Below are 18,003 nucleotides of genomic sequence, written 5' to 3'. Positions count from 1 at the left end.
TCAGAGATATTTTAATGCTGTCAAATAGAAGCCGCCATATTCCATTACAAACCGCTCCTTCACGCGGTGAGCGTGCGATGGCGGGCCAATAGCCCAGTTTTGACGTTGGTCATAGTTGAACTATATATATAATCATCTTTAATCTTTTCTCTAGCTCCGTGTCTAACACAGCAACAAATAATATTTCATCCTCACTACCAAAATATCTGCATTCTGTTTATTCATTATATTAAAACCAAATAAAAGATCACACATATAGGTCACAGCGCATGTAATATCAAGAAACAATCACAAAGGATTAATACTGGATAAAATTTTACCAAAGCTACAGAGGAATTCGTTAGATGTGCCCGAATTGTATACCCGTACGGAGAAAGTCCCTATATAATGGGTCTAAATTTACCTTCTCCAAATTTCAGTTTTTATTGGGGAGGATATACAGGGTGTTAGGTGTATACCTGCAGATATTTCTTCTAGCAATAGAGAACGATGTGACGAACCACTATATATCAAGCTTTTAGTAATTCTCGGAAGTTATTTTCGAGAGCAAAGAGATACCATGTTTTTAGAATAGGTAGTATGCCTTGTTCTTGTGAATGAATAGCTTCCCTTTGAGAACAGGCGAGTCACGCGCCATGCGTGCCAAACTGGTTTCTGTTTATGTTTACTTACAACAGCTGAACGCTACCTATGCAGTGCACGAGATGTTACGTAACATACTTGTCAAACTGGTTTTATGTTTAAGAGCAACTGAGCTACGATAACAGCTGAAGGTGGCTACTACAGTAGCGTATGCCTTGTTACGTTACATTCGCGCCAGACTGGTTTCGTAGTTTTCAGTATTCAGTTTCCGTCTTAGGGGCTTCAGACAACCCTGGTCATCGGTTTCGGACCCGGGATGTACCGAATTCTCAGCGTTAATACTGGTTCATTTGCTGTTATGTCCTTTAAGGGATTGGGATATGTGTGATCATCAGCCCCGTGGTCTAGTGAGTATGGAAATGACCTGAAAACCTGAATTGGTGCGGGACCTGTACGAACGTGTGATATAATTATTGGTTGGTATAGGCGCGCCGGGACGTGAAATACAGTAGATCCCCGTGTGCATTGCGTAAAGGTACAAGAAAGATGGCAGGTCCTTACGCCAACGAAAGCAGTTATGGGATACCCAAATGAGTAGCATCGGAATTGAATTATCGAAACACATCGAACTTTTAGTTTCAAAGGAATATTAGACATGTTATACAACTATATAAATTAAACGTACCTACATTTCGTGCCTCCTTCCGGGCTGAGTTGCTCAGACGGTTGAGGTGCAGGCCTTTTGATTCCAACTTTACAGGTTCGAACCTGGCCCAGTCCGGTTGTATTTGAAGGTGCTCAAATACTGTAGGTCAGCCTCGTGTCGGCAGATTTTCTAGTACTTAAAAAGAACTGTGCGGGACTAAATTCGGGCACCTCAGCGTCTCAGAAAACCGTAGAAGTAGTTAGTGGGACGTAAAGCACTTAACGTTATTATTATTATTATTATTATTATTATTATTATTATTATTATTATTATTATTATTATTATTATTATTATTATTATTATTATTATTAGGTCATTAAAAGCTGAAATACGTGGAAGAAAATAGTAAAATATGCGTGGTTTAAGAGGAAACAAGATGAAATGTATGTCTCGTGAGTTAGCACCGGTCGCAGTAGTTACCTACAGATTACTATGCGTAAAACGAGAACCAGGTCAAGCTCGTGGGGATGAGTCAGCTGTAATCTCGTATTGTGTATAAACATCAAACATACACATCAACAAATATAAGAAACATAAACAAGGTTACAGGTTAGAGACATGTAGCTATTAACCTGAACGCCAGGCCGACGGTCGCTTTCATGAGTACAGATGAGTTATCAAATTATACACAATCCACAGATGTCGAACTTATCTAAGAAGATTCCGCCACAACTATATTACATTTTACTATGATGGTGCTAATAACAAATCGCAGCAGCTATTGGCTTTACGTCGCACCTACACAGATAGGCCTTATGGCGACGATGGGACTGGAACGGGCTAGGACAAGGAAGGAAGCGGCCGTGGCCTTAATTAAGGTACAGCACCAGCATTTGCCTGATGTGAGAATGGGAAACCACGGAAAACCATCTTCTGGGCTGCCGAGAGTGGGGTTCGAACCCATTATCTCCCGAATAATGGATACTGGCCACACTGAAATGAAATGTCGTATGGCTTTTAGTGCCGGGAGTGTCCGAGGATAAGTTCGGCTCGCCAGATGCAGGTCTTTTGATTTGACTCCCGTAGGCGACCTGCGCTTCGTGATGAGGATGAAATGATGATGAAGATGGCACATACACCCACTTCCCATGCCAGCAAATTTAACCAATTAAGGTTAAATTTCCGACCCTCCCGGGAATCGAACACGGTACCCCTGTGACCAAAGGCCAGCACGCTAACCATTTAGCCATGGAGCCGGACTTAAGCGACTGCAGCTATCGAGCTCGGTAAATCGCAGCAGATTACGCTACTGCGTGTTGAGATGATGTCGGTAGAATACACTATACCTGTTAAGACATAAGGCTGCAGTAGAAGGAGAGGAAGAAGAAGGTAACGAGAGCCACATAGTCAAGCAGCACACAGCTGAACAAAGTGCACATTAGTGACACAGACATAAGAGTGGCGTGGTCGCGGGAACTACAGTCGAATTCGTAACACTCTGTTGTAGAAAAATAATGAACTAACATACAGTACGGGCTCCGTAATTCCAGGTGGACGGTAACAAGACTATCTCGAATAGAAAAGTACGGATTTACGAACGTACACGAAAACGCCTGTGAACAACATAATGTACCTATGTTAAATATTACAGTACAACAGTTTAGAAAACAAAAACATACAGATTGCATTAAAATAAATGTTAAACTTTCTTTTGTAAATTAACAAAACACTCTAGGCAATCTTCTTAAGTTAAATGTTAACTTATAGTTCCTATTTCAGTAATGATGAATATAAAACGATTATTTTATTGAATATTTATACGTGACGACGACGACGACGACGACGATGATGATGATGATGATGATGATGATCATGATGATGATGATGATGATGATGATGATGATTGCTGTCTTAATGTCATCGGCCCTTAAAACGCAAAGTGTCCTCTGTTTTAACTCGTAGGGAATAAGAAACATAATATAAATTGCTGGAAGACTTTCCCGATAGATTCATGAAGGGCGACCCGTGTTCTGCTCTGCCACACGATACACTAGCAGCATATAATGGTATTCGTGGTATTCATACACTGGCATTATTCAAATACTACTACTACTACTACGAAGTAACTCGCGTACTAGTACGGACGACAATTCGCAACCCTGACAGCTGTTATTCAGGTCAAGGTCAGACAGACCGGTTTCATGTAGGGGTGGGGAACCCGTCCAGCGACATCCCCGTCGCTAAGAACAGCAGACAACCGGCATGTGACAGGTCTAGTGCTTTTGTCGAACTGCTTACGTGGAATATTCTCCCACAGTGCGATTTCCATATCATGGTCTTTTGGGAGTCCAACTCGCCGTATGCAGAAACAACCCGTGTTGACGTGTACGTAAATAAAGTTTATTACGTCAACGAAAGAATGCATGGGATAGAATTTCAAAGTGAGTAGTATCGGAATTGAAATGTCAAAACACATCGAACGTTTTACTTCATACCAGTAAGGGACATGTTATAAAGATAAATTAATTAAACGTACCTTATTTCGTGCTTCCAACCGAAGAGAACATGTTTAAATGTAAATGAGAACCTTCTAGCTTACTGCTGATTTTGCAGTGCCTATTCAACGTATCAAAATAAACGTTGCCAGGCTGAGTGGCTCAGATGGTTCAAGCACTGGTTTCATGAACTTAGCAGGCTCGATCCTGGCTCAGTCCGTTGGTATTTGAAGGTGCTCAAATACGACCGCTTCTGATCGGTAGATTTACGGGCACGTTAAAGAATACCAGTGAGCAAAATTCCGACACCGCGCGTCTCCATTGGCACGTGAAGATTTATTATTATTATTATTATTATTATTATTATTATTATTATTATTATTATTATTATTATTATTATTATTATTATTAGTATTAGTATTATTATTATTATTATTGGGCGAGTTGGCCGTGCGATTAGCTTGCATCCGTCGAAAAGCCACTAACAATATTATTATAAAAACTGTGTTAGTCTATTATTACTGACTATTATGAAAATACAAGTTAATCGCCCCACTCAAACTTCGTAGCACGTAATCTGTCAGAAAACACTAAATAAAATAGAGAACTTTTAACAGGTCCGAATTATTATTAAGAATATAATTGCAGACATGTCTCCGAAATTACCGAAGCATGTACTTACAAATTGTTTTACGTCGCACTGACACAAATAGGTCTTACGGCGACAGTGGGAGAGAAAAGGGATACAAGTGGGAAGGAAGCGTTCGAAGTCTAATAAAGGTACAGTTCCAGCATTTCCCTGATGTGAAAATGGGAATCTATGAAAAACCATCTTCCCGGCTACCGACAGTGGAGTTCGAACCCACTATCACCAGAATACTAGCTCACAGCTGCGCGCCCCTAACCGCACGATCAACTTACTCTAAGCCCCAATGCCGGTCTGCGTAGCTCGGACGATAGAGCGCTGGTCTTCTGATCCCACCTTGGCAGGTTCGATGGCGGCTCAGTTCGGTGGTATTTGAAGGTGCTGAAATACGCCATTCTCGTGTCTGTGGATTTACTTGCATTTAAAAACGTACTGCTTTAAAAAATTCTGGCACTTCAGCGTCTTCGAAACCCGTGAAAATTAGTTAGTGGAACGTAAAGATATTAGTAGTAGTAGTAGTAGTAGTAGTAGTAGTAGTAGTAACATTATTATTACGGACGTTTTAATTAAACGGGTCCGTTACATTACCTATCGGCACTTACTGTCCGGTAATTAGCCTTCTGTCCACCTCTGTGGTATAGTGGTTAGTGTGATTAGCTGCCAACCCCCGGAGGCCCGTGTTCCATTCCCATCTCCGCCACGAAATTTGAAAAGTGGTAGAGGGCTGGAACGGGGTCCACTAAGCCTCGGGAGGTCAAATGGGTAGAGGTGGTTCGATTCCCACCTCACCCATCCTGAAAGTGGTTTCCCGTAGTTTCGCACTTCTCCAGACAAATGCCGGGATGGTACCTAACTTAAGGCCACGGCCGCTTCCTTCCCTCTTCCTTGTCTATCCCTTCCAATCTCCCCATTCCCCCGCAAGGCCTACACAAGACCCCTGTTCAGCATAGAAGGTGAGGCCGCCTGGGCGAGGTACTGGTCATTCTCCCCAGTTGTATCCCCCGACCCAATGTCTCACGCTCCAGGACACTGCCCTTCAGGCGGTAGAGTTGGGATCCCTCGCTGAGTCCGAGGGAAAACCAACCCTGGAAGGTAAACAGATTAGGAAAAAGAAGAATAAGCCTTCTATTAGATATGCCCGGCGGCAATTCCATAGTAGACCGAGCTCGATAGCTGCAGTTGCTTAACTGCGGCCAGTATCCAGTATTCGGGAGATAGCAGGTTCGAACCCCACTGTCGGCGGCCGTGAAGATGATTTTCCGTGGTTTCCCATTTTCACACCAGGCAAATGCTGGGGCTGTACCTTAATTAAGGCCACGGCCGCTTCCTTCCCACTCCTAGCCCTTTCCTGTCCCATCGTCGCCATAAAACATTTTTGTGTCGGTGCGACGTAAAGCATCTAGCAAAAGAAATCCACAGTAGCTATTGTTCCTTCGAGCAATGTTCACGCATGGTTGCAACTACGGTTTTTGAAATCTGTCTCATTAATAACAATATGATTGAATACTTACAGCCTTTTCTTTCAGTGTCCACCGTCCTTTCATTGACCTGAAAAGTTTATGAATAAGCATAGACAACTCGCATTGTCTATTGTCAGAAATTCATCGTAGACTGTCGCAATAACAGCACAGAAAGGTTGCTCTCATTTTTCGTTTACTTATTAACTATTTCCTTTCATTTTGTCAGGTTGGATCACTGAGTAATGCCATTGACGTCTTATAAATCACACACAACTACACAATACTTTATTCGCACGTATGTGCTGGTGCGTATCTTCGAGGTCACTGTAAGGATCCTGTGTACATTTCACACAGAGTACCCTAGACCGGTTTTCGAGTACAGCAAGTGGCCTGGCACGTGAGTCATCCTCTCCTACTTGCCAAGCGTTTAGGGGAAGTGCACAACAACATGTGTTGGCCTGCGATAAGAAACAGGTTCAACAACCCCTAGACTCTGCTACTGTACTTCCACTACGCGTGGACAGAATGACGTAACCGGCATATCCTGCTACGGCCGTTCAAAACACATTAGGTCCTGAAATATTTGGCTCAGTTATGGGCAAACTAATAGGACAAGATAAAAAGTACATAGCATATATTGTGAGATGTCTTTTTCTTTGCCGACTAGCTTAATATCTGCACGTATACACCTAACACCCTGTATAGACCAAACCACGTATATCTGCTACCATCTCTACCGTAAATCACTCTTAATAACTCTCTTCTGTCATCTGACCCACTCACTTCATGCACTCAAAAGTAATTAATCCGCAGAGGGAATACTTACCTAGGGCAGGAATACAGAGGCCATATCTTCTGGATGAGACAAACACAGAACGGTTTGAATTTAGAGACGCCAATCCTATCAAATAGTCCTATGGGATAAACTGCTATCTAGTTTGAACCCAAAGGCGGGGTAAAGGAGACGAAACAGGTTTATTAAGGTAAAAGGGAAGGAAGGGGAATTAATATAACCCACAAGGGTATTATAACTGTTCACAATATTGATTGTTGTTACTAAGGCCACTAGAGACTCTAAAGTTGTACATGAAGATTTATGAAGGAAACAAAATAAATGCCAATGACTACTAGTTAACATAAAATCAATAAAAATTTATGGCATGAAAGCATCAGTAATATGATAGTCATATGCTTACGCAAATCATAAAATATTACCAGGGGAAGTGTGCTAAATTAAGTATACATTTCACACATCATGGCTCTAGAATATGCATGGCTCTGGCTTGTTCTCTTACTCGTAGTACAGGATAATATTTGAAGCTTGGAATACGGAACACTCTTGTGAAAAGCGAGGAGAAGTTTCACACCATAAAGCGTTTCCAAAAGAAAATTACCAAGTATCCAAGACATTCCTTTCACCAAGATTAAATTGCACCACTCTCGCTAAAAGATGTATAACGTACGAATACTTCCAGAGAGTCAGATATAAAAGCAATGGAGATGCAAAATTACGAGAAATGTTCCATTTTTCGGTGCCTGATGTCATAAACGAGCTTAAACTCTAGAACTGAAATTAAATCAAAATGCACATAGGGACTTTAATCACACGCACGCAGCGTAGAAGGGTTGGAGGCAAAGCAATCAAAGGAACGGGCCACAAAAATAAAATTCATTTTATGTCCACCATTTGGACATGGTAACCACAACTCACATGGCCACCTTTCTTCCATCCATATCTCCAGAGGAAACACCTTTCGTAGAGAAATCTCATGCTTCTTTGGTAGGTAAGTGAATGTATGAAATTCCGCTGTGTTACACCAAGAGATTTTTATTACAGACATTGCCCAGCCCGGAATATCAGCATGGCTCAATGTTATTGGTAACATGCAGAGTAAATACATTTGAAATCATGATAGTAAAAAAAAATGTTCCCAGGTGGTTTATGGAGACACATGCTGATATGGATGTAATTAGTTACGAAGACATCCAAATCAGGAACCATTTTCGACAATTAATTTCAGATTTCAGAGGTTTCCAAGAAGGAGGAGATAAGAAATCTTCAAAAGTGTTTTCTTCATAAGAAAGAAGGAAGTAGATAAGCCGACGAAGAAAGCTATATTGGTAGAAGATCAAAACCACGGGAGGATAAAGATGATCCAGGATATCGTAGTTGTTACTCCGTAGTTCATAGTGTCCAAAATCGAACAGAAGATGTAAAATATGACGCACGAAATAGTTGGTCACCCAAAAAGTGAAAAAGAATTAGAGTCAAATATAACTCCTAGTGGAGATAGTACATACTAAGGGGAATGCTCGGCAGACATCCAAATTAAATAGCCCATAACCTACATCTTGATATTTCCTCCCAAGAGAAGTCGAAGGAAACTACAAATAAAAAGAAACATATAAACATATTACAATGTTTCACTTCCGTTACCTTTCCTCTTACCTTCATGCCAGAAATCAGCACAGTAATAAAATTGGGAGAAGACCTCAGAATCTCAAAGAAATGTAGGAAAAATCTTTCTCGTAAGGTTCCAAACAAACCAGGTACGATTCAGTCATATGCATAATACTCCACAGAGCAAGCAGGATACGAATCCCTCATAAAAAGGCTCTTGGTGTACAATGGTCGTAGGACACAAGAGTGATTCTATCTCATGTAGGGGTACGGAGTAGAATGATGCACAAAGAGTCTAAGATGCCGCAGTTAGGTAAATAAATGAAAGTAATAAATGGAATCAAATCCAGTACCAGAGATCGGAGTTACAAAAGTTTGCCTCAGCAGTCTGTGATGTCGCTTATTAAGTCGTATAAAATACCGTTAAATGGAAATTATTTACAGTAAGTTGGTAGGCTGTGAAAATTTTGAGAGTTGGTGCCCTTTATTACGGCCACTACAATAGAAAATATCTGCCCTCGAAAAATCATCATTACCGAGCTCGATAGCTGCAGTCGCTTATATGGGGCCAGCATCCAGTAATCGGGAGATAGTGGGTTCGAACCCTACTGTCGGCAACCCTGAAGATGGTTTTCCTAGGTTTCCAATTTTCACACCAGAAATGCTGGAGCTGTACCTTAATTATGGCCACGGCCGCTTCCTTCCCATTCCTAGGCCTTTCCTATCCCATCGTCGCCAAAAGACCTATCTGTGTCGGTGCGACGTAAAACAAATATATAAAAAATCATCGTTCAAATCTTAAGAACACCAGTCCACGTCTAGGGCATCTGAGAAAGCATCTGAACGTGATGCTGATTTTTATAGGGTCAGATTTATTAAGATATTTTTAGAGTGATGATGATAGCAGGCCAGATTCAGCTCGCATAAAGACCGTCATTTTAAACTTAGGATGCCTGTGGCTGTATCCCGAGGTTCCCAAAGGCACCGAGGAGCTCTCCTTCAAGAGTCCATTTATGTACAGGTAGATCCGCCGACACGAGTTTTTCAGCTATTCGGCCTTCGATGAGCGACACCTCTTCACATAATTGAACTGTGGTATGATCAAACCCAATAGAGGGGATCCATAAACAATGCTCTATTATCTACCTCATCTAGCACAGCAAGACTGCTTCAAACCGCGAGGTCAGGCTCTCTGCCAACGGAATTAAGACGAGCACTGCTCAATATACAATATGTGATGCAGATCTTTAGCCAATTTTATGCTCTCAGAGGATCAGATAGTTCCGTACAAGTGAAACTTCGTTGTATGAATCCAGAAAAACAGATATAAAGGTCCCGTCATTTAGACCGTAGACTGTAACCACTGAGAATTGTTTGCAGGCATTAGAAGAACTACGAATTAGTTGTAGATAGACAAACAAAATACAGATTGCTCAGCAGAAATAGGAAGGAAAATGAGCTCAGTAACATATATCAGAGACCGCTCATGAAGACCACAAACGCTTAACTGAAGCTAGATATCTTATTTTCCAACGAAAATAAAGGCAGAGAAGTGCATTAGCAATAACCCTCTCATCGCTTGTATTCAGCACCGCAAATAGGACCTAAAATGAAGCACGAACCAGAAGGAATTTCCTGTTCTTAGAGATGAATTAATTGGATCATTTTGTTCATTCGAAAAATCTCATTTTTCCTACCTAAAGAGACACATGCCAAATTTAAACATTTAATCTATGAGATCCTTCAATTCTATACCCCAAATCACTTGCTACAATCAATCGGCAATGGACAAGATAGTCGTGTTGCTCTAGTGAAAGCTATGTGATAAGGTAGGCTTTCCAGAATATGAAATAATCGTCGAAAGACAATACCTGTCCCTTTCTACTATACAATTATATTAAGGCAAGGCGAGATAAACTACTAGCATTATTTCTTCGAAGATATGATCACTTCTTTTAAGATATTTTCGTGAAGATACAGGTTGTAAGGTCGGACTATAATATCTTTATCATAAGAAGTTTGGACAAGAGTGTTTCCAAAGAGGTACACGGGAGGACTTCCATATATACGAGTACATGAATGAACTCAATACGTTACATGTGTAAATATTCCCTCTCTGACTTTTCCATAACAAATGCAATGAACCCGAATTGGGAAGAAATGTCTTTCAAAATGGGGAGTCATTCAATGGTCGTCAGAATATTATATAACGTATATATCACTTGGAATTGAAACCAATTATTTTTGCTATTGTCTTTACGTCGCACCGACACAGATAGGTCTTATTGCGACGATGGGACAGGAAAGGGCTAGGAATGGAAAGGAAGCGGCCGTGGCCTATATTAAGGTACAGCCCCAGCATTTGTCTGGTGTGAAAATGGGGAACCGCGGAAAACCATCTTCAGGGCTGCCGACAGTGGGATTCGAACTCTCTATCTCCCGAATACTGGATACTGGCCGCACTTAAGCGACTGCAGTTATCGAGCTCGGTGAAACCTATCATTGACTCAATAATCATAAGTAAAATATTTCGACAAAATCCTTGTTTTATGCATTCGGTTGATTTTCAAATGCCAGTATGTTAAGGACCGAGGTTAGAATACTAACTGCAGACACTGATAAGATTATTAGCGCCGAATCGTCAGAAAAATTTAATGATAAAATTCTCTCCAGCTTTATTAAGTGGCATACTGTTGTGTATAGACTATGACGGCCTCTGAAGTGTTGCTCGCCATATACGAAAGATGAGCGGTCTTCAAAAGTGTATTAGTGAAATTTGATAAAATGAAGACACATAGGTGCGATTGCTAGTACGTTAACCTGCGTTAGGAATACAGCACAGGGTCTTCAATGAGCCACTTCAGCATCTACATGATATGTTCTAAATATATATCTATTTCAGCTATCCTGTGTGGCAATCTGTGCCTTTCCATCGATGATGGGTAGCTCAGTTGGTACGCTTATCTACCTGAGAATATGCAAAACTATGTGTATGTATGTATGTATGTATGTATGTATGTATGTATGTATGTATGTATGTATGTATGTATGTATGTATGTATGTATGTAAATGCCACATCTCTTCCTAAACCACTGTAGTAATTTCCATCAAACTTGGATCATTTATGACGTATTAACTGGAGACGTGCACAGTTGGGTAAGCATTCTAGGCGGCAGGGAGGGGGGGGGGGGGTGGGCTGAGGGGATGGCATATAACATAGAAAATAGTGTCGAATCCATAGTTTTGAAGTCGTTGAGATGAACGGTAACACTCCGAATGCCGTTTAAATCAAATGTTATCCCCTATCGGTAAAGGGGGTTTGAGAAGAGGTGAAAACAGAAAATGCCCAAAAATGACCGGGGTTATGGATGTGGGTGTGTATGTTCCAGCATAGCTTTCAACTATATTCGGTACAAATATAACTTACCATCAGAAAAAAAATACTGTAGGGACAAGACACCCCTAGCACCCGTAGGGGAGGGAGTGAATTGTAAAAATACTCGAAACCCCACTGTCGGCTGCCCTGAAGATGGTTCTCCGTGGTTTCCCATTTTCACACCAGGCAAATGCTGGGACTGTACCTTAATTAAGGCCAAGGCCACTTCCTTCCCATTCCTAGGCCTTTCCTATCCCATCGTCGCCATAAGACATATCTGTGTCGGTGACACGTAAAGCAAATAGCAAAAAAATAATCGAAAATGATGGATGTAAGTGTCGAATCCATAGTTTTTATAATCAATAGTTTTCGGGGTTACTGACACGAAGTGTGAAATTCTGCATCCCGTTTAGTCAAAGTACAGCCCCCAAAAGCATGGGGGTGAGAAGGGGTGAAAGTGGGAAACGACGAAAATTATAGAGATTTTGGATGTAAAATTACCGATATTATGGATGTATGTGTATATGGTACAGCACAGCTCACAACTAAAATCTGTACACGTATGATTTACTATCTGAAAAAATACTGTGGGGTTATCATACCCCATGCAGGGGACTGGGTAAAATGTTAAAATAATCGAAAATGACTGATATTAGTATCGAATCCAGAGTTTGTGGAATCACTGAGATGAATTATTGCACTCCAGATTCTGTTTAAGTTGAACTTCAGTCTCAATCGGAAAGGGGGTTAGAACGGTTGAAAAAGAATGTGCAAAATGACCGAGATTTTGGATGTATGTGCATATCGTCGTTGCCGGGACAAAACCTCCTATGTGAAAATATTGTTGGAGATATACTGACCCGCAGCACATACATTATGAAGAGCGAGAATGCCTTGACGACGTCCACATATATTGAAACTTAGCTGACAGAACCTTACCGGCCAAAGTTCTAACCTAAAATATTTCACATAGGAGGTTTTGTCCGGGCAGCGATGATATGTTCTAGCATAGATATCAGCCAATCTTGGTATACATATGCCTAAAAATGTGGGGAAAAATGTGCTGTGGGTTTAAGACACTCCTAGCAGCACTAGGGGTGGGGTTCGAAGAGGGGTGAAATATAAAAATAATAATAAACGTCCAATATTTATGTAGCCTAGAATCCATAAATTTAGGTGTCTCTGAGATGAATAGTGACACGCCAAATGTCGCTTCAGTCCATTTTCAGCCCCCATCGTCATGGGGTCAAAAAGGGTTGGAATAAAAAATGTCAAAAATAATCGCGATTGTAGACGTACCTGTATATCGATGGCTTTCTTTTCAAACCTCGTATGTCCAAATGTTCTTTCTACCCATTATATTCCTTAAGACTGGTCACGCCTCCCGGTCATATATTTGTATGCAGTCCATCAGAATAATTTTCGCTGTGTTCATTTTCCTTTGCTAATGTCTAAAGGAAAACGGACCTTACCGTACCGTATTGTAGGGATGTTGATTGCATGGCAAATTTACACACTCCTACAGTATAATGTATTTAAGGTTCATTTTCCTTTACAAGCTGGCAGAGGAAAATGACCATAACGAAAATTATTCTTTTGGATTGCATATAAATATGAGACTGGGAGGCGTGACCAGTCTTAAGGAATATAATGGATAGGAAGGTATTCGGACTTACGAGATTTTTAAAGAAAGCCATCGATATATGTTCCAGAATAGCTCTCAACCAGACTTGTTACACATATCGGTTTCTAACTGGAAGAAATAATGTGCTGTAAGACACCACTAGCTCCCCTTGGGGAAGGGGTGAAATGTAAAAATAATAAACAACGACCAATATTATTCCAGTACATGGTGCATGGTCGCAAGATGGGTAAAACACGAAACACCCAAAATTACTGAGATTAAGGATGTATTTGGGTATGTTCCAGGATAGCTCTCAACAATATGTGGTACACATATTACTTTCTGTCTGGAAAAAATACTGTCGTGGTTTGACTTCACTATCTCCCCTAGGGGAGGGGATGAAATGTCAAATAATCGACCATTATTAGTGAAGAATCCATCATTTTCGTGATGGCTGAGATGAAGCGTTGCGGTCTGGATGCACCATAAGTCCTCCTTCAGCCCCAATCCGAATGAGAAGCACTGAAAAATGATCTCAAAAATTCCCGAGATTATGGATGCACGTGTATACGTTCCATCATAGCTGTCAACCTGTTACCTGCGTAACAATTTTTCCCTCTTGGGAAATATTTTCGAAACTGGCCTCATGGCTGTGGAAAAACTGTGTCCTTAGAAGTGGTTCGCCGCTTCTTTACTTCTTCTTTTCAAAACTTATTGCCCGGCTGTCTGTATGCACGTCCTTCGGTGCCTGACTGTATTCTCCTGCACTCTAGTGGCGTAGGTATGTACTACCTCGCGAGCTACGTTACCACTCAGGCGTTTGCCCTCTGCGCACATGTGATCGTTGGGGCCGGCACTGCGGAATCTCGGGAAGTCGCCATTGCTGTTTGGTGAAAGGAAGAGATGGACGTGTGTGGCTTCTCTCTCCGTAAGGAGATCATTTCTCCGAAAATGTTCGAGCCTGGCTAAGGTTACATACGTGGGGCTTTTGCCCTAGGGATCTATGCAAGTTGTTCTGCTTTATTATTCCTCGTCTGGAATTTGCATGTTATGTTTTTTTTTTTTTAAGTAAGTAAGTAGCATATTCTACCGAAGCCGTCCTCACAACCTTCCAACTGGATGAAACTGTAAGTGTTGTTGCAACTAAACCTTTACTGATTTTTGGTGAAAGACCTGAACATTTTCCTATGTGAAGAAAGTGTGTGCGACACTACGTAACTGGCGTCAACTAAAGACTAAGTCTTGCCTTGTGGAATTTCATATTTTCGGCTTGTTAATTGGAACTTATACCATGTGTAATTATGTCTGTTAAATTGGGGCTTGCGTACTGTGTGAAAGAACGTTTTGGATTCTTCGAAAACGTAATTGGGTAACCTAGTGTTAATTAATAACCTTTCTAGGCCTAAAGGTTTTGTGATAAAGGCTATCATTTTACTGGAATAATTTAACAAGCGAGTCGCTTCAGGGATGTGGGTGTTACGTGTACAGTGTGTCCCAGTGCCTTTCTTTCTTGCTTCTCTGGTTAATTTTATTTTAATTTAACTTAGTTTCATTCTTCCTTTTGGGTTTTGGGTTATTTTCTGCGTCTGTTTTCTTGGTCCTTTGTTAGTTTTCGCCTATTGTTGTTTGCGGCCTGTGATTGGCCCCTTCCTTCCCTTGACCCATTGTTGGTCGTTGCCATGGGAATGCTAATGTTGTTGATGTTGTTGTGATGGGATTGATGATTTGTATTTGATGTGCCGATGATGTATTCTACCTTCTCCGCGGATTTCCTTGGTCCATTTAATTTTTCTTTGAGATTTTAATTTTCCCTTTGCTCATTTTTCCTCCCGGTGTTTCGGTGCTTATTTTTATTATAATTTCTTGAAATGTGCACGTAATACCTACCCATCCTTGCAGGGGGTCGTTTGACACATCCTAAAAAGGGGTTTTCAGTATCAATATCAAAAACTGTTTCTGTCAAGGTTGTTTCTCACGGTTGAAAGGATGTTAAAAAAAAAACTTTTGTACTGTACCAAGAAAACCTTTGGTTGTAAGAAAACTTGAGAGTTCATGAGGGGTTTCATAAATCTACATTATCTTGCTAAGTCTTTCAAGAACTAAATAATTATTTTCTTTATAAACGGTCGACCGTAGGGTTTTGGTTTGAGTTTAAATATTTTTAAATTTTTAATTTTATTATTTTCCAGCGAGGATATTCCTTCCTATTTGTTTATCACTTAATTATGCTGATTAAATATCTTGTTCCCCAAGGTGTTGGTGTTTTCCTTTAAAAGGGGTGATAATTTGATATGACCAGGTGTATTTTATCCGCTCCTTTGGGGGCCCTGTTTTATTTTCTCATGGTAAGTGCCCTTTTTTTCTTTAATTTGTCTTTGCCTACCACGTTTCCACGTATCTGAACCGTGCCTTTGGTACACGGTCAGACCCTTGGTGCTGTCACTTGGGGTAATTATGTCTTTTATTGCTCTAAGTGTCACAAACCAACCACGACACACACAAGACACTATTTAGATAGAAATGGAGGCAAAATCTTGAAAAGAATCCTTTGGTGCAAGACAGAGCCGAGGTTGAAGAAAGGGTCAAATGGAAAAATTTTCGAAAATGACCCGTATCGGTGTCGAATTCATACTTTTCTTGGTTGCTGAGTTAAATAGTGACACTCTGGATGCCGCTTACATCCGAGTTCATTACCCATTGGCATAAGGTTTTGAAGTTGTGAAAAGTAATATCTAAATTGACCGAGATTATCGAGGTATGTGTGTTTATTCAAGCATAGCATTCAACCAACTTGGTGAACATATTATTTACTATCTGTAAAAATACTACTCTAAGGGAAAGACACTCCAAGCACCCATAGGAGAGGGAGTGACAAGTAAAAATAAGTGAAACCTGTCTCTGTTAACGTCAAATCCATGGTTTCCGTGGTCGCAGAGATAATCTGGGACACCGGGGATGGCAGTGAAGTCCTCATAAGCCTCCGTCGGCATGGATTTTAGAAGGGTTTGAAAATAAAATGCCCAAATTGACCGATATAAGCGTTAAATCCTACACTTTCGGAGTCACTAGGCTGACTGGTTACAGTGGCAGTGATATTTGGAATCGTTTAAATATATCTACAACGCAGTACATAAACACATTCAGTTCTACCTTCATTATTTATTTCAAAGGCTCAGCTGCTTCTCAGATAATTTCGGGTGTCGAAAGGACAAAGTTTATCGTGAAACGAAATAGTTTGAAACTAATACTTAAATTTAAAGACATAACAATAACTCTAAATCTATTAGAGATTTCGTAAAATATTCATGAACTTCACAATAAAGAAATCCAGAAATATTCACTTCCACCAGGTAAAACAAATCCTAAAATTAAACATTCAGAAAAGTACCTGAGCAGAACAAGGTACTGCAGCTAGTAATCAATAAAATGGAAGAAAACATTATGTGTGAATTAGCCCCAATGGGAAGTTGTCTAATATTTTCAAAAACTTTTCTTGGCGATGATTCATAGGAGTTCTTTCCAATTGGGGAATACTTTAAAACTACATACATTCGCAGAAGGATAACGAGCGGACGTCAAAAATTAATGGCTCCTCGATATCCAATAGAACGATATAACTAATACGATTCATTTCAGCGACATCCGAGGACTACTCTTTCGGAGAGGTAGTGAAATTGCCTACAAAATGTTATTGGACGCCATCATCTGAGCCATGTCCAAATCGTTGGATGAATGGTCAGCATACTGGCCTTCGGTTCAGAGGTTCCCGGGTTCGATTCCCGCCCGGGGTGGGGGATTTTAACCTTCATTGGTTAATTCCAATGCCTCAGGGGCTGGGTGACTGTGCTGTTCCCAATTTCCCTGCAATTCGCACATCACACATAACGCTATCATCCACCAAAATAACACGCAGTTACCTACACATGCCATCCTAATCGGAGGGTTGCACTCGGCTAGAAATAGCCACCCCCGTCACGGCAATTAACAGCCTTGAAAGGGTTTTTGCCTGCCCAGCGACCGCTGCTCATCCAGAAGGCCTGCAGATTGCGAGGGGCAGTGTGGTCAGCACGACGCATCCTCTCGGCTGTTATTCTGGGCTTTGGAGATATCTGGCACCTCACCGTCAGAAAGCTCCTCAATTCTAATCATGTAGGCTGAGTGGAACTCGAACCAACCCTGATGTCGAGAGAAAAATCCCCGACCTGGCCGGGAATCGAACCCGGGGCCTCCGGGCCAGAGGCAGGCACGCTACCTCCACACCACGGGGCCGGCTTAGAAATAGCGACACGAAATAATTATTATCTAAGCCCTCATTATTTCTTAACCAAGGTTGGTTTCTCCTTCGAACTCAGCGAGGGATCCCACCTCTACCGCCTCAAGGGCAGTGTCCTGGAACGTGAGACGTTGGGTCGGGGATACAACTGGGGAGAATGACCAGTACCTCGCCCAAGTGGCCTCACCTGCTATGATGAACAGGGACATTGGTGGGGGATGGGGAGATTGGAAGGGATAGAACAGGAAGAGGGAAGGAAGCGGCCTTGGCATTACGTTAGGTACCATCCCGGCATTTGCCTGGAGGAGAAGTGGGAAACCACGGAAAACCACTTCGAGGATGGCTGAGGTGGGAATCGAAACCACCTCTACTTAGTTGACCTCCAGAGGCTGAGTGGATCCCGTTCCAGCTCTCATACCACTTTTCAAATTTTGTGCCACAGCCGGGATTCGAACCTGGGCCTCCGGCGGTGGCAGTTGGGTCTCCTACCTCCGAAAAT

Source organism: Anabrus simplex, chromosome 1, assembly GCF_040414725.1.
Source record: "Anabrus simplex isolate iqAnaSimp1 chromosome 1, ASM4041472v1, whole genome shotgun sequence".
Lineage (NCBI taxonomy): Eukaryota > Metazoa > Arthropoda > Insecta > Orthoptera > Tettigoniidae > Anabrus > Anabrus simplex.
Note: the sequence above shows the minus strand (reverse complement) of the source record.